The sequence below is a fragment of the Nansenia antarctica genome (assembly GCF_963989245.1).
Source record: "Nansenia antarctica genome assembly, chromosome: 20".
Classification (NCBI taxonomy): Eukaryota; Metazoa; Chordata; class Actinopteri; order Argentiniformes; family Microstomatidae; genus Nansenia; species Nansenia antarctica.
The window spans coordinates 14703002-14715737 of record NC_137693.1 but is presented as its reverse complement, the minus strand read 5'-3'; the positions used below and the strand labels follow the sequence as shown (position 1 = coordinate 14715737).

Here is a 12736-nt window from a genome sequence, read left to right as displayed (position 1 = left end):
AGGGAGACTGAGAGAGGCTGAGAGAGGCTGAGGGAGGCTAAGGGAGGCTGAGGGAGGCTGAGAGGCTGAGGGAGACTGAGAGAGGCTGAGAGAGGCTAAGAGAGGCTGAGAGAGGCTGTGGGAGGCTGGAGGTCTTTGTTACGCCACACAGAGACAGCAGTCTGCACACTGCCTCACTGACTGACTAAACATCCAGTGGTGCGGTACTATGGTTGGACCCTGTGCTTGTAGTGAAGTCTTTCCACGTTTGAGTAGTGGGAGGATTACACAGTTTAGTGGCGTGGAACTGGGATATATTGTCTTGCAGGGGGGGGTGGGGGGTGTAGTTTATCTTTGCTTCAGAGGTACAGGTCTGTCTGAGAGCCTGAGAGTCAGTTCTATGTAGAAATCAATGTTGTTGGACAAATACTTCCAGTTTCACTGTAAGTAAGTAAGTAAGTAAGTAAAATGTATTTATACAGCACCTTTCCCAGACCAAGGGTCACAAAGTGCTTTACATAACAAGGAAAAAACGCAATAAAACATAATACAAGAGCGAAAGCCACAGCAAGTTAAAACAGGCAAACCAAGTGAAAATAAAAACAAGTAACAGACAACAGGTGTACAACAACATCAACAGGACACAGAAAGACAGGCCCTTGGGGCTATCCAAAAGCCTGTCTATACAAGACAGTCTTTAGCTGTTTTTTAAAAACCTCGACCGAGCCAGCTGATCTAAGATCCAAGGGCAGAGCATTCCAAAGCCTGGGGGCCACGGTTTGGAATGCTCCATCATCACCCTTGGTCTTCAATCTGGCACGGGGGACAACCAACAAACCCTGGTCAGAGGACCTGAGAGACCTACTGGTGCTGTAAGGACACAGTAGGTCACAGATGTAGGCAGGTGCCTGACCATGGAGGACAACATGTAGGTGATGACCAGAATCTTGAAATGGAGGGGTGAAGGCACTGCTCTACAGATGTCCCCGTCTGTACGGATCAAACAGGTGCTACGGCGGGAGGAACGTAGAGGAACGTAGAGGAACATAGAGGACACCAGAGACACCTGCGGCACACAGCCTAGCTAGTAGCCACCGCTTCAGGTGGCGTGTCGTCAGAACAAGAGCGACAGAGGAGGAGAACGATAGGCCCCAGATGAACGTGGGCGGACAAAAAACTAAAGCCCCAAAATCCCAGATGTAATCCCTCCTGGTCGAGCTCCCTGGTGGTTCCTAGCTCAGCCGCGCGGCGTTCATGCAGCAAATCACCCTGCATGTCAATTACCTTCCATAGCATTCCCATTATCATAATATCCCTGAGCTTAGCGCCCCGGCCAGCAGTTCAGCGGGGTCTCCGTTTCAGACGGCTGCTAATGGAAACGTGCCGTAAAAGAGCGTGAGAGTGAGAGGCAAGGCCACAGGTACGGCCTGTTGAGTACGGAGCCATTAGGAAGATTGTGATGTGTGTGTGTGTGTGTGTGTTTAGGTGTGTGTGTGTGTGTGTGTGTGTGTGTGTGAGTATGTTTATGTGTGTGTTTTAGATGTGTGTGTGTGTGTGTTTAGGTGTGTGTTTAGGTGTGTATGTGTGTGTGTGTGTGTGTGTGTGTGTGTTTAGGTATGTGTGTGTGTGTGTGTGTGTGTGTGTGTGTGTGTCTGTGTGTGTGTGTTTATGTGGGTGTGGGTGTGTGTGTGTGTGTGTGTGTGTGTGTTTGTGTGTGTGCGCGTGTGTGTGTGTTTGTGTGTGTGCGAGTATGTTTAGGTGTGTGTGTTTAGATGTGTGTGTGCGTGTGTTTAGGTGTGTGTGTGTGTGTGTGTGTGTGTAAGGAGCTGGGACAGATGTAAGGTAGGAATAATTCATTGGGAGTTAATGGGATTTCAGTTTGGCTTGTGTTGCTGCCTGTTTACCGCGCCCACCGCACATGTGAATTATTAAACGGCCTTGAATTCCTATTAATGCTCCTTACAAAGGAGCAGGCACACAAAGAGCTGGATTCCCAGACAGGAGCAGAGCAGGGAGGGGTGCACCGTGCACACGCAGGGAGAGGAGAGAGGAACGTTTCCCCAGTCACAGGGAGCCTTAATTTAATCTCCCACTGTTTGCTCTGAGATTAGACAAGGTCATTTGCATTTCCAGACTTATTATTTGACATGCTGTTCCTGGGCCCGCAGAGGGAGGGGGGGGGGGGGGGGGGGGGAGGGAACAGCAGACGGAGATGGAGACAAGAGCTATTAAGCTTAAATGAGGAAAGGTGTGGGTGCGTGTGTGGGTGCGTGTGTGCGTGCGTGCGTGTGTGCGTGCGTGTGCGTGTATGTGTGCCCATGTGTTTGGGTATAACCTAGGCTAGGTATAACATGATGTGCTATCTATCTATTTATTTGTGCACATGCACTGTCTGCCTGTGCCTGGCCTGTTGAGCGTTAGCGCACGCGGCCGTGTAGTCGTCTTTGTGTCGTCTGCGTTGTCTACGTTTCCGTCACGGGCAGAAGTGTGAGCATGCGTGCGTCGGGGCGGGCAGGGCCGATAAAAGCGAAAAGGTGCTTCTGGCACATTGTCAACTGTCCTGCCTCTCAGCGTGATTGGCTGGGTGTGTGAAATCGATGGGCCTTGGACCCGCGGGGGCCAGGCACTTAAATCTATACGGAGGGAGGGAGGTGAGACAGGACAGGAGCGGGGAGAGGCAGAGGCAGAGGCAGGCTGCCTGACACTACCTCCCACCCCCAGGGAACGCCCCCCCCCCCCCCCCCCCCCGTTTAAGGCCCCATCAATCAGGAAGTGAACGCGTGGCATTTTTGGACTTAAACAGCGGCATGGATAACGGGCTTGGACCTGGCTGGCTGGCTGGCGCCCACACAGAGGGCCGGGGCTGGGGCCGGGAGCTCGGAAAAGACTGGGTCTCCCCTCAGGGAGTACTCAGAATCAGAATCAGAATCAGAATCAGAGACTTTTATTGCCATGACATGTAAACATGTTAGGAATTTGGTTTGGTACCATGGAGCACGGTTTACAGCAGGACAGGTGCAAGACAGGACAAGACAGTGCAAACCAACATCAAAGTGCAAGAGTCATAATTAATATAAATATAAAGTGCAGAGATCAAGTGTTCAAGTGTTCATATCCAGACAGTCCAAAGCTCTCTGGGTGGGGGTGGCGGGAGGGTAGATAGATAGGGGTCAGGTCAGGGGGGAGGGGGGGGGGGGCAGCGGCATTTAGGAGCCGGATGGCTGTGGGGAAAAAGCTGTTTGTATGACGGGCCTTCACAGTATTTAGGGACCGCACCCTCCTGCCTGAGGGGAGCGGGGCGAAGAGACCGTGTCCTGGGTGTGCGGGGTCAGCCATGATCTTCCTGGCCCTCCCCAAAGCCCTACTTTTAAACAGGGCCTCAAGGGGGGGCAAAGGGCAGCCAATCACCCTCTCCGCCGAGCATATCACCCGCTGCAGCTTGGCCTTGTCCTTGGCCGCTGCAGCGGGGAACCAGATGATGATGGCGGAGGTGACGATGGACTCAATGATGGCCGTGTAGAAGTTCACCGGCGTGGTCTTAGGAAGGTGGAATTTCCTGAGCTGCCTCAGGAAAAACAGTCTCTTCTGGGCCTTTTTTGTGAGGGCGTCGATGTGGGGCCCCCCCTTCAAGTCCCGAGAGACTGTCACCCCAAGGAAGCGGCATGACTCCACTGTGGTGACTGGAGTGCCTCCCAGTATGATTGGAGAGGGAGGGGGTGGGTTCCTCCTGAAGTCCACTATCAGCTCCACTGTCTTAAGAGCATTTAGCTCTAGGTTGTTCCGGGTGCACCAGGAGACCATCAAGTCAATCTCGCTCCTGTAAGCAGATTCATCCCCCCTGGAGATGAGCCCTGCCAGGGTGGTATCGTCCGCGAACTTGAGGAGCTTGACCGACTGGTGGCTGGAGGTACAGCAGTTGGTGTAGAGGGAAAACAGGAGGGGAGACAGGACGCAGCCTGTGTCTTCTCTAAGGAAGTACTGTGTCTTCTCTAAGGAAGTACTGTGTCTTCACTAAGGAAGTACTGTGTCTTCTCTAAGGAAGTACTGTGTCTTCTCTAAGGAAGTACTGTGTCTTCTCTAAGGAAGTACTGTGTCTTCTTCTCTAAGGAAGTACTGTGTCTTCACTAAGGAAGTACTGTGTCTCTCTAAGGAAGTACTGTGTCTTCCCTCAGGAAGTACTGTGTCTTCACTAAGGAAGTACTGTGTCTTCACTAAGGAAGTACTGTGTCTTCACTAAGGAAGTACTGTGTCTTCTCTAAGGAAGTACTGTGTCTTCTTCTCTAAGGAAGTACTGTGTCTTCACTAAGGAAGTACTGTGTCTTCACTAAGGAAGTACTGTGTCTTCACTAAGGAAGTACTGTGTCTCTCTAAGGAAGTACTGTGTCTTCTTCTCTAAGGAAGTACTGTGTCTTCACTAAGGAAGTACTGTGTCTTCACTAAGGAAGTACTGTGTCTTCACTAAGGAAGTACTGTGTCTTCACTAAGGAAGTACTGTGTCTTCACTAAGGAAGTACTGTGTCTCTCTAAGGAAGTACTATGTCTTCTCTAAGGAAGTACTGTGTCTTCTCTAAGGAAGTACTGTGTCTTCTTCTCTAAGGAAGTACTGTGTCTTCTTCTCTAAGGAAGTACTGTGTCTCTCTAAGGAAGTACTGTGTCTTCACTAAGGAAGTACTGTGTCTTCACTAAGGAAGTACTGTGTCTTCTCTAAGGAAGTACTGTGTCTTCTTCTCTAAGGAAGTACTGTGTCTTCTTCTCTAAGGAAGTACTGTGTCTTCACTAAGGAAGTACTGTGTCTTCACTAAGGAAGTACTGTGTCTTCACTAAGGAAGTACTGTGTCTTCTTCACTAAGGAAGTACTGTGTCTTCTCTAAGGAAGTACTGTGTCTTCACTAAGGAAGTACTGTGTCTTCTCTAAGGAAGTACTGTGTCTTCTCTAAGGAAGTACTGTGTCTTCTCTAAGGAAGTACTGTGTCTTCACTAAGGAAGTACTGTGTCTTCACTAAGGAAGTACTGTGTCTTCACTAAGGAAGTACTGTGTCTTCTCTAAGGAAGTACTGTGTCTTCTCTAAGGAAGTACTGTGTCTTCTCTAAGGAAGTACTATGTCTTCACTAAGGAAGTACTGTGTCTTCTTCTCTAAGGAAGTACTGTGTCTTCTTCTCTAAGGAAGTACCGTGTCTTCTTCTCTAAGGAAGTACTGTGTCTTCTTCACTAAGGAAGTACTGTGTCTTCTCTAAGGAAGTACTGTGTCTTCTCTAAGGAAGTACTGTGTCTTCACTAAGGAAGTACTGTGTCTTCTCTAAGGAAGTACTGTGTCTTCTCTAAGGAAGTACTGTGTCTTCTCTAAGGAAGTACTGTGTCTTCACTAAGGAAGTACTGTGTCTTCACTAAGGAAGTACTGTGTCTTCAAAGTACTGTGTCTTCACTAAGGAAGTACTGTGTCTTCACTAAGGAAGTACTGTGTCTTCAATAAGGAAGTACTGTGTCTTCTCTAAGGAAGTACTGTGTCTCTCTAAGGAAGTACTGTGTCTTCACTAAGGAAGTACTGTGTCTTCTCTAAGAAAGTACTGTGTCTCTCTAAGGAAGTACTGTGTCTTCTCTAAGGAAGTACTGTGTCTTCACTAAGGAAGTACTGTGTCTTCTCTAAGGAAGTACTGTGTCTTCTCTAAGGAAGTACTGTGTCTTCTCTAAGGAAGTACTGTGTCTTCACTGAGGAAGTACTGTGTCTTCACTAAGGAAGTACTGTGTCTTCTCTAAGGAAGTACTGTGTCTTCACTAAGGAAGTACTGTGTCTTCTCTAAGGAAGTACTGTGTCTTCTCTAAGGAAGTACTGTGTCTTCTCTAAGGAAGTACTGTGTCTTCACTAAGGAAGTACTGTGTCTTCTCTAAGGAAGTACTGTGTCTTCACTAAGGAAGTACTGTGTCTTCACTAAGGAAGTACTGTGTCTTCACTAAGGAAGTACTGTGTCTTCTCTAAGGAAGTACTGTGTCTTCACTAAGGAAGTACTGTGTCTTCTCTAAGGAAGTACTGTGTCTTCACTAAGGAAGTACTGTGTCTTTACTAAGGAAGTACTGTGTCTTCTCTAAGGAAGTACTGTGTCTTCTCTAAGGAAGTACTGTGTCTTCTCTAAGGAAGTACTGTGTCTTCACTAAGGAAGTACTGTGTCTCTCTAAGGAAGTACTGTGTCTTCACTAAGGAAGTACTGTGTCTTCTCTAAGGAAGTACTGTGTCTCTCTAAGGAAGTACTGTGTCTTCTCTAAGGAAGTACTGTGTCTTCTCTAAGGAAGTACTGTGTCTTCTCTAAGGAAGTACTGTGTCTTCTCTAAGGAAGTACTGTGTCTTCACTAAGGAAGTACTGTGTCTTCTCTAAGGAAGTACTGTGTCTTCTCTAAGGAAGTACTGTGTCTTCTCTAAGGAAGTACTGTGTCTTCTTCTCTAAGGAAGTACTGTGTCTTCTCTAAGGAAGTACTGTGTCTTCTCTAAGGAAGTACTGTGTCTTCACTAAGGAAGTACTGTGTCTTCTTCTCTAAGGAAGTACTGTGTCTTCTCTAAGGAAGTACTGTGTCTTCTCTAAGGAAGTACTGTGTCTTCACTAAGGAAGTACTGTGTCTTCACTAAGGAAGTACTGTGTCTTCTCTAAGGAAGTACTGTGTCTTCTTCTCTAAGGAAGTACTGTGTCTTCTCTAAGGAAGTACTGTGTCTTCACTAAGGAAGTACTGTGTCTCTCTAAGGAAGTACTGTGTCTCTCTAAGGAAGTACTGTGTCTTAACTAAGGAAGTACTGTGTCTTCTCAAAGGAAATACATGGTTCCCGCACTGGTCTTAAAAAGCCTTGAAGTCTAAAATCCACCAAACCAAATGGCAAGGCCTAAAAAGGCCTTGAATTTCAGTTATTCGGTCTAGAAATGAGGTGCTAGGTCTTAAAAATTTGATCCTGCAAGGAAATCAGTTTGACCACATCTATTTACACGGAAATGAATCAAGCTGGAACCAAAAAAATGCCAATTCGCTTCCTTTTTTGTCTGTATGGCCGTGAAATCCCTAATTTCATCACCTTGAGGATGACAAAAAGCTATCATATGGTGTCGCGAATAGGTCTAAAATTATATTCAAATAGGTCTTAAAAAGGTCTAAAAAGGTCTTAAACTTTACGTGTTGAAACTTGTAGGAACCCTGGAAATACTCTGTCTTCCCTCAGGAAATACCCGGTAACGGGCCTGTGGGGGAGGGGGGAGGGGGGGTCATTAGTCCAGGGCTATGATGCCTCTGCCAACCAGCCTCTGCAGCAGAGAGCAGCATCATCTGCAGCACCTCCCTTTGGCTGGGGGAGCGGTCGGTCTGGCCCGGAGCAGAGCCAAAGCAGATGGCACAGTGAGCGGGCACGGGCGGTGACGCAGGCGATGGTGGCATGCACCGACGGACACTGGCTGCCGCTGGGCACCCTGGTCATATTGACTTTGTGAGGGTGGATAACAAAGTGGCGGTTGGTTTGGCTCAGAGAGAAGGGAGGCAGGGAGCCTCCTGACTGCCAATATATCTGTCTGTATCAATGTTGGACCACGATAACGCGCGAGGCTAGTAAAACACCATGGGGTTTGTTCAATAAACACAGGAAGTCGTACAGAACTTGTTGTTTAGGTCTCGATATTCAGTATTTTTCGTACGGGTTATGCGTGTTTCATCATCAGAGATGGGGAAGGAAGGTTATGCGTGTTTCTTTTTATTACTAGGCCATGCAGTAACGCATTAGTTTTTTTCTGGGGTGGTGGGGGGGGTTTCATCAACGTGGCTAAAGGAAATTCTTGGCTTATTTTCATAAGTCTCGCAAGATTTATCCCAAAATAAGCCTGGATTTAAGCCTGGATTTAGAAACATGGATGGAATCCCCCCCAGGTCCTGCTAACACACACTCCTGACAGACTTCACACACACGGGCCGAATACAGACATCAAGAGCCCAAACACTCAGTCAGTACATGCCAAACACACACATCCTCTGTAAACAAGAAAACAAACCAACACACGCACACACACATACACATACATACACATACATACACACACACACACACACACACACACACACACACACACATGTCTGAACTGTGCTTGAGTCTGGCAAAAGTCACCCAGGCTAATGGGTTTGTGTTGTGCTCACTAATCAGCAGGGCCTGGTGGTCACATGCCTGTAGTCTCAGCGCTTACTGCTCGTCACCCAAGATTGGCACCACATTGAGCTCTTTAACATGCCAATTATGACGCCATAGGAGAGGACATCACAAATGTCATGGAAGACAATACACATTCCCTTATAGCTAGTGTGTGCCCAGTAAATAGACTATTCTCTGCGGAGTCGTCAAGACAAAGCGCAGGACTGGGGACTGGGGTAATCCGGTCTGCAGATGGCCGTATCCTCAACAAGAACCATTACATTTTAATTACCGTCAAATTAGAACAGTCGTCCGGGTTCTGGCCACATAGGACCGGCGGGATCAAAGAAGCGCTTATCAGCGTCTGGACCAGGGACCTGTGGCGTCGCACGACCATGAATGACAGAGTTAGTACAGCTGTCCCCAAAGTCTTTGTCCTCCATGTGTACATACATTTGTGACGGGGAAGAGACAAGACAGTGAGGATCCCATGGCCCATTCTGAGGCTATGAGGCTCTCCTTCATCCCTGGAGCTGTATGGCTATCATCATCATCATCATCGTCATCATCATCATCGTCATCGTCATCATCATCATCATCATCATAACACTCCTTAACAAGACTTTTTTTTAAATGCCGGTTGAGAGAGGACGCTGGCGTTGCTTGTTCGCCGCTTCTCCGCCTGAAATCTAGGTGTAATTGCAGTATACAGAGTAGATTGTCCTACAAAGACACTTAGATTTAGACATCTAAAAATGAATTAGACCCCTATACTTTCTTTTATCTATTTTTGGGGTTTCTTTTTATTATTTATTTTACTACTCAATCTTTTCAGTTTGTAAAGCGTCTTTGAGTGTCTAGAAAAGCGCTATATAAGTCTTATTATTATTATTATTATTATTATTATTATTATTATAACAAGTGCCATTGGAGTGATCTAGAAGGTTTGAGACTTCCCTCAGTCCTCCGTGACGGCAGCTTTGTGTAACCAGAGCTGAGATGTTCTGTATGTACTGTATGTCTGTGGCTCAGGGTGGAACCAAGCCCTCTATAGACTAGAGTAACCATAGAGACAGAGACCCCCAAACCCCACCCTGGTCCTCTACTGTAAGAACAGGGACGTCAGCGGGTTTGACACGATGATGCCTCTGTCAGCTTATGTCATCACCCAGGATCTGGGTCATTAAAATACTGTCCGTCAAAGCCCCCCAAACTACCGCCCCAGCCCCACTAAAGATGGATTCCAGGGGATTGGGGGTAAGGAGGGAGGAATGGGATGGGGGAGGGAGGGAGGAGGGAGGAGGGAGGAATCCGGAATTCAAACGGGCATGGCCACTGTTGCTTAGCGATAATCCTCTGATAGATTGGCCCCTGAAGATGTTAACTAGCCATTGTGTCGTCCAGATAGATGTGACAATTATCATGGTAATTTGGCACCGGGGACGGGGGCTGTGTTTGTGTGTGTGTGTGCTGGTGATAGCGAGGTAGGGGCCCAGCGGGCGTGGGGAGGGGGTGGGGGGGTGAGGGGGGGTGGGGGGGATGTCGAGGGGTCAGAAATGTTACAGGGACGATTCGCGCTAGAGTAATCAATTGTGTACGGGGCTGAGGAGCTGCTAATGGAAATCTGCCAAACATCTTAAGTCTTTGTTTGCTGTGCCACCGATCCTCACCTGGGGTCTCTCCTCACCTGGGGTCTGTCCTCACCTGGGGTCTGTCCTCACCTGGGGTCTCTCCTCACCTGGGGTCTCTCCTCACCTGGGGTCTGTCCTCACCTGGGGTCTGTCCTCACCTGGGGTCTCTCCTCACCTGGGGTCTCTCCTCACCTGGGGTCTCTCCTCACCTGGGGTCTGTCCTCACCTGGGGTCTCTCCTCACCTGGGGTCTCTCCTCACCTGGGGTCTCTCCTCACCTGGCGTCTCTCCTCACCTGGGGTCTCTCCTCACCTGGGGTCTCTCCTCACCTGGGGTCTCTCCTCACCTGGGGTCTCTCCTCACCTGGGGTCTGTCCTCACCTGGGGTCTCTCCTCACCTGGGGTCTCTCCTCACCTGGGGTCTCTCCTCACCTGGGGTCTCTCCTCACCTGGGGTCTGTCCTCTCCTGGGGTCTCTCCTCACCTGGGGTCTGTCCTCTCCTGGGGTCTCTCCTCACCTGGGGACTCTCCTCACCTAAGGTCTCTCCTCACCTGGGGTCTGTCCTCACCTGGGGTCTGTCCTCACCTGGGGTCTGTCCTCACCTGGGGTCTCTCCTCACCTAAGGTCTCTCCTCACCTGGGGTCTGTCCTCACCTGGGGTCTCTCCTCACCTAAGGTCTCTCCTCACCTGGGGTCTCTCCTCACCTGGGGTCTCTCCTCACCTGGGGTCTCTCCTCACCTAAGGTCTCTCCTCACCTAAGGTCTCTCCTCACCTGGGGTCTCTCCTCACCTAAGGTCTCTCCTCACCTGGGGTCTCTCCTCACCTAAGGTCTCTCCTCACCTGGGGTCTCTCCTCACCTAAGGTCTCTCCTCACCTGGGGTCTCTCCTCTCCTGGGGTCTCTCCTCTCCTGGGGTCTGTCCTCTCCTGGGGTCTCTCCTCACCTGGGGTCTCTCCTCACCTAAGGTCTCTCCTCACCTGGGGTCTCTCCTCACCTGGGGTCTCTCCTCACCTGGGGTCTCTCCTCACCTAAGGTCTCTCCTCACCTGGGGTCTCTCCTCACCTGGGGTCTCTCCTCACCTGGGGTCTCTCCTCACCTGGGGTCTGTCCTCACCTGGGGTCTCTCCTCACCTGGGGTCTCTCCTCACCTAAGGTCTCTCCTCACCTGGGGTCTGTCCTCACCTGGGGTCTCTCCTCACCTAAGGTCTCTCCTCACCTGGGGTCTCTCCTCACCTGGGGTCTGTCCTCTCCTGGGGTCTCTCCTCACCTAAGGTCTCTCCTCACCTGGGGTCTGTCCTCTCCTGGGGTCTCTCCTCACCTGGGGTCTGTCCTCTCCTGGGGTCTCTCCTCACCTGGGGACTCTCCTCACCTAATGTCTCTCCTCACCTGGGGTCTGTCCTCACCTGGGGTCTGTCCTCACCTGGGGTCTGTCCTCACCTGGGGTCTCTCCTCACCTAAGGTCTCTCCTCACCTGGGGTCTGTCCTCACCTGGGGTCTCTCCTCACCTAAGGTCTCTCCTCACCTCTCCTCACCTGGGGTCTCTCCTCACCTAAGGTCTCTCCTCACCTAAGGTCTCTCCTCACCTGGGGTCTCTCCTCACCTGGGGTCTGTCCTCACCTGGGGTCTCTCCTCACCTAAGGTCTCTCCTCACCTGGGGTCTCTCCTCACCTGGGGTCTGTCCTCGCCTGGGGTCTCTCCTCACCTAAGGTCTCTCCTCACCTGGGGTCTCTCCTGACCTGGGGTCTCTCCTCACCTAAGGTCTCTCCTCACCTGGGGTCTCTCCTCACCTGGGTCCATGAGAACATTATTTGATAATTCTGCAACTTTTCGTTTCTGTGTGTGTGTGTGTGTGTGTGTGTGTGTCTATATCACAGCTGCTGTGCTCCGGACAGGCCTCCTCCTCCTCCTCCTCCCCCTCCTCCTCCTCCTCCTCCTCCCCCTCCTCCTCCTCCTCCTCCTCCTCCCCCTCCTCATCCTCCTCCTCCTCCCCCTCCCACTCCTCCTCCTCCTCCCCCTCCTCCTCCTCCTCCTCCCCCTCCTCATCCTCCTCCTCCTCCCCCTCCCACTCCTCCTCCTCCTCCTCCCCCTCCTCCTCCTTCTCCTCCTCCCCCTCCTCCTCCTTCTCCTCCTCCCCCTCCTCCTCCTCCTCCTCCTCCTCCTCCTCCTTCTCCCCCTCCTCCTCCTCCTCCTCCCCCTCCTCCTCCTATAACCCCATCTGCTGAAACCTGCACAGTACTCGGAGAGATAACAGCTCCATTTAGCCCCGACCCGGCGCTCTCTGCTGATAGCTCTTAATAGCGACTCCCTCGGTAGCTAGCCGGGCCGCCCGCGAGCCAGGCCAGAGCAGAGGCCAGCGAGTGCACAGCTGTGTGCGCTCCGACGCACTCAGACAGAATAAAACTAACAGTGCATATTGGCCAATTTCGAGGCGAACTGTGGTCAGATAGACACAAACGCCCCGAAGCGTTGACATTGACTGTTGGGTAAACACGCCTTTAGGCTCTGCTTGTTTTCCTGGGAAAAAGTGAGGGGTATTTGTCTGTTTGTTCCACACCATTACCCCCCCCACCCCACCCACCCTCCTCACCTCCCTGACCTCATCTCCCAGGGCTGATTTGATATTTTTTCTTCCTCCTCCTCGTGACAAATCACTCGTCTGAAGTCCCTCGAGGAGGGGAGGAGAGGAGAGGACAATTACAAATCGGAACTATCTGTGTACGCACACACACACACACTCGCACACACACACACACGCACACAGACACACACACACACACACACACAAGGGATACATAACATTGAGAGAAGACCTCACGGCAGCTGAATGAGACATTTACAATTACATTTTTGCCATTTAGCAGACGCCTTATTCCAAAGCGACTTACAATCAATACATTTGACTAAGCAAGTGAATCATCAATCCACCAGTCGTAGTAGGAAGAGTAATCTAGCTATCTCTATCTCTTTTTTCATATACATATAT

General features: G+C 50.3%; 1 protein-coding gene across 1 annotated transcript in view; it reads left to right on the top strand.

Annotated features, from left to right (window-relative positions):
* Positions 1-12736, top strand: part of lhfpl7 (LHFPL tetraspan subfamily member 7) — a gene marked incomplete at both ends in the record, with an annotated part of 144742 nt that overhangs the window by 111640 nt on the left and 20366 nt on the right. The gene's annotated exons all lie outside the window — the stretch shown is intronic.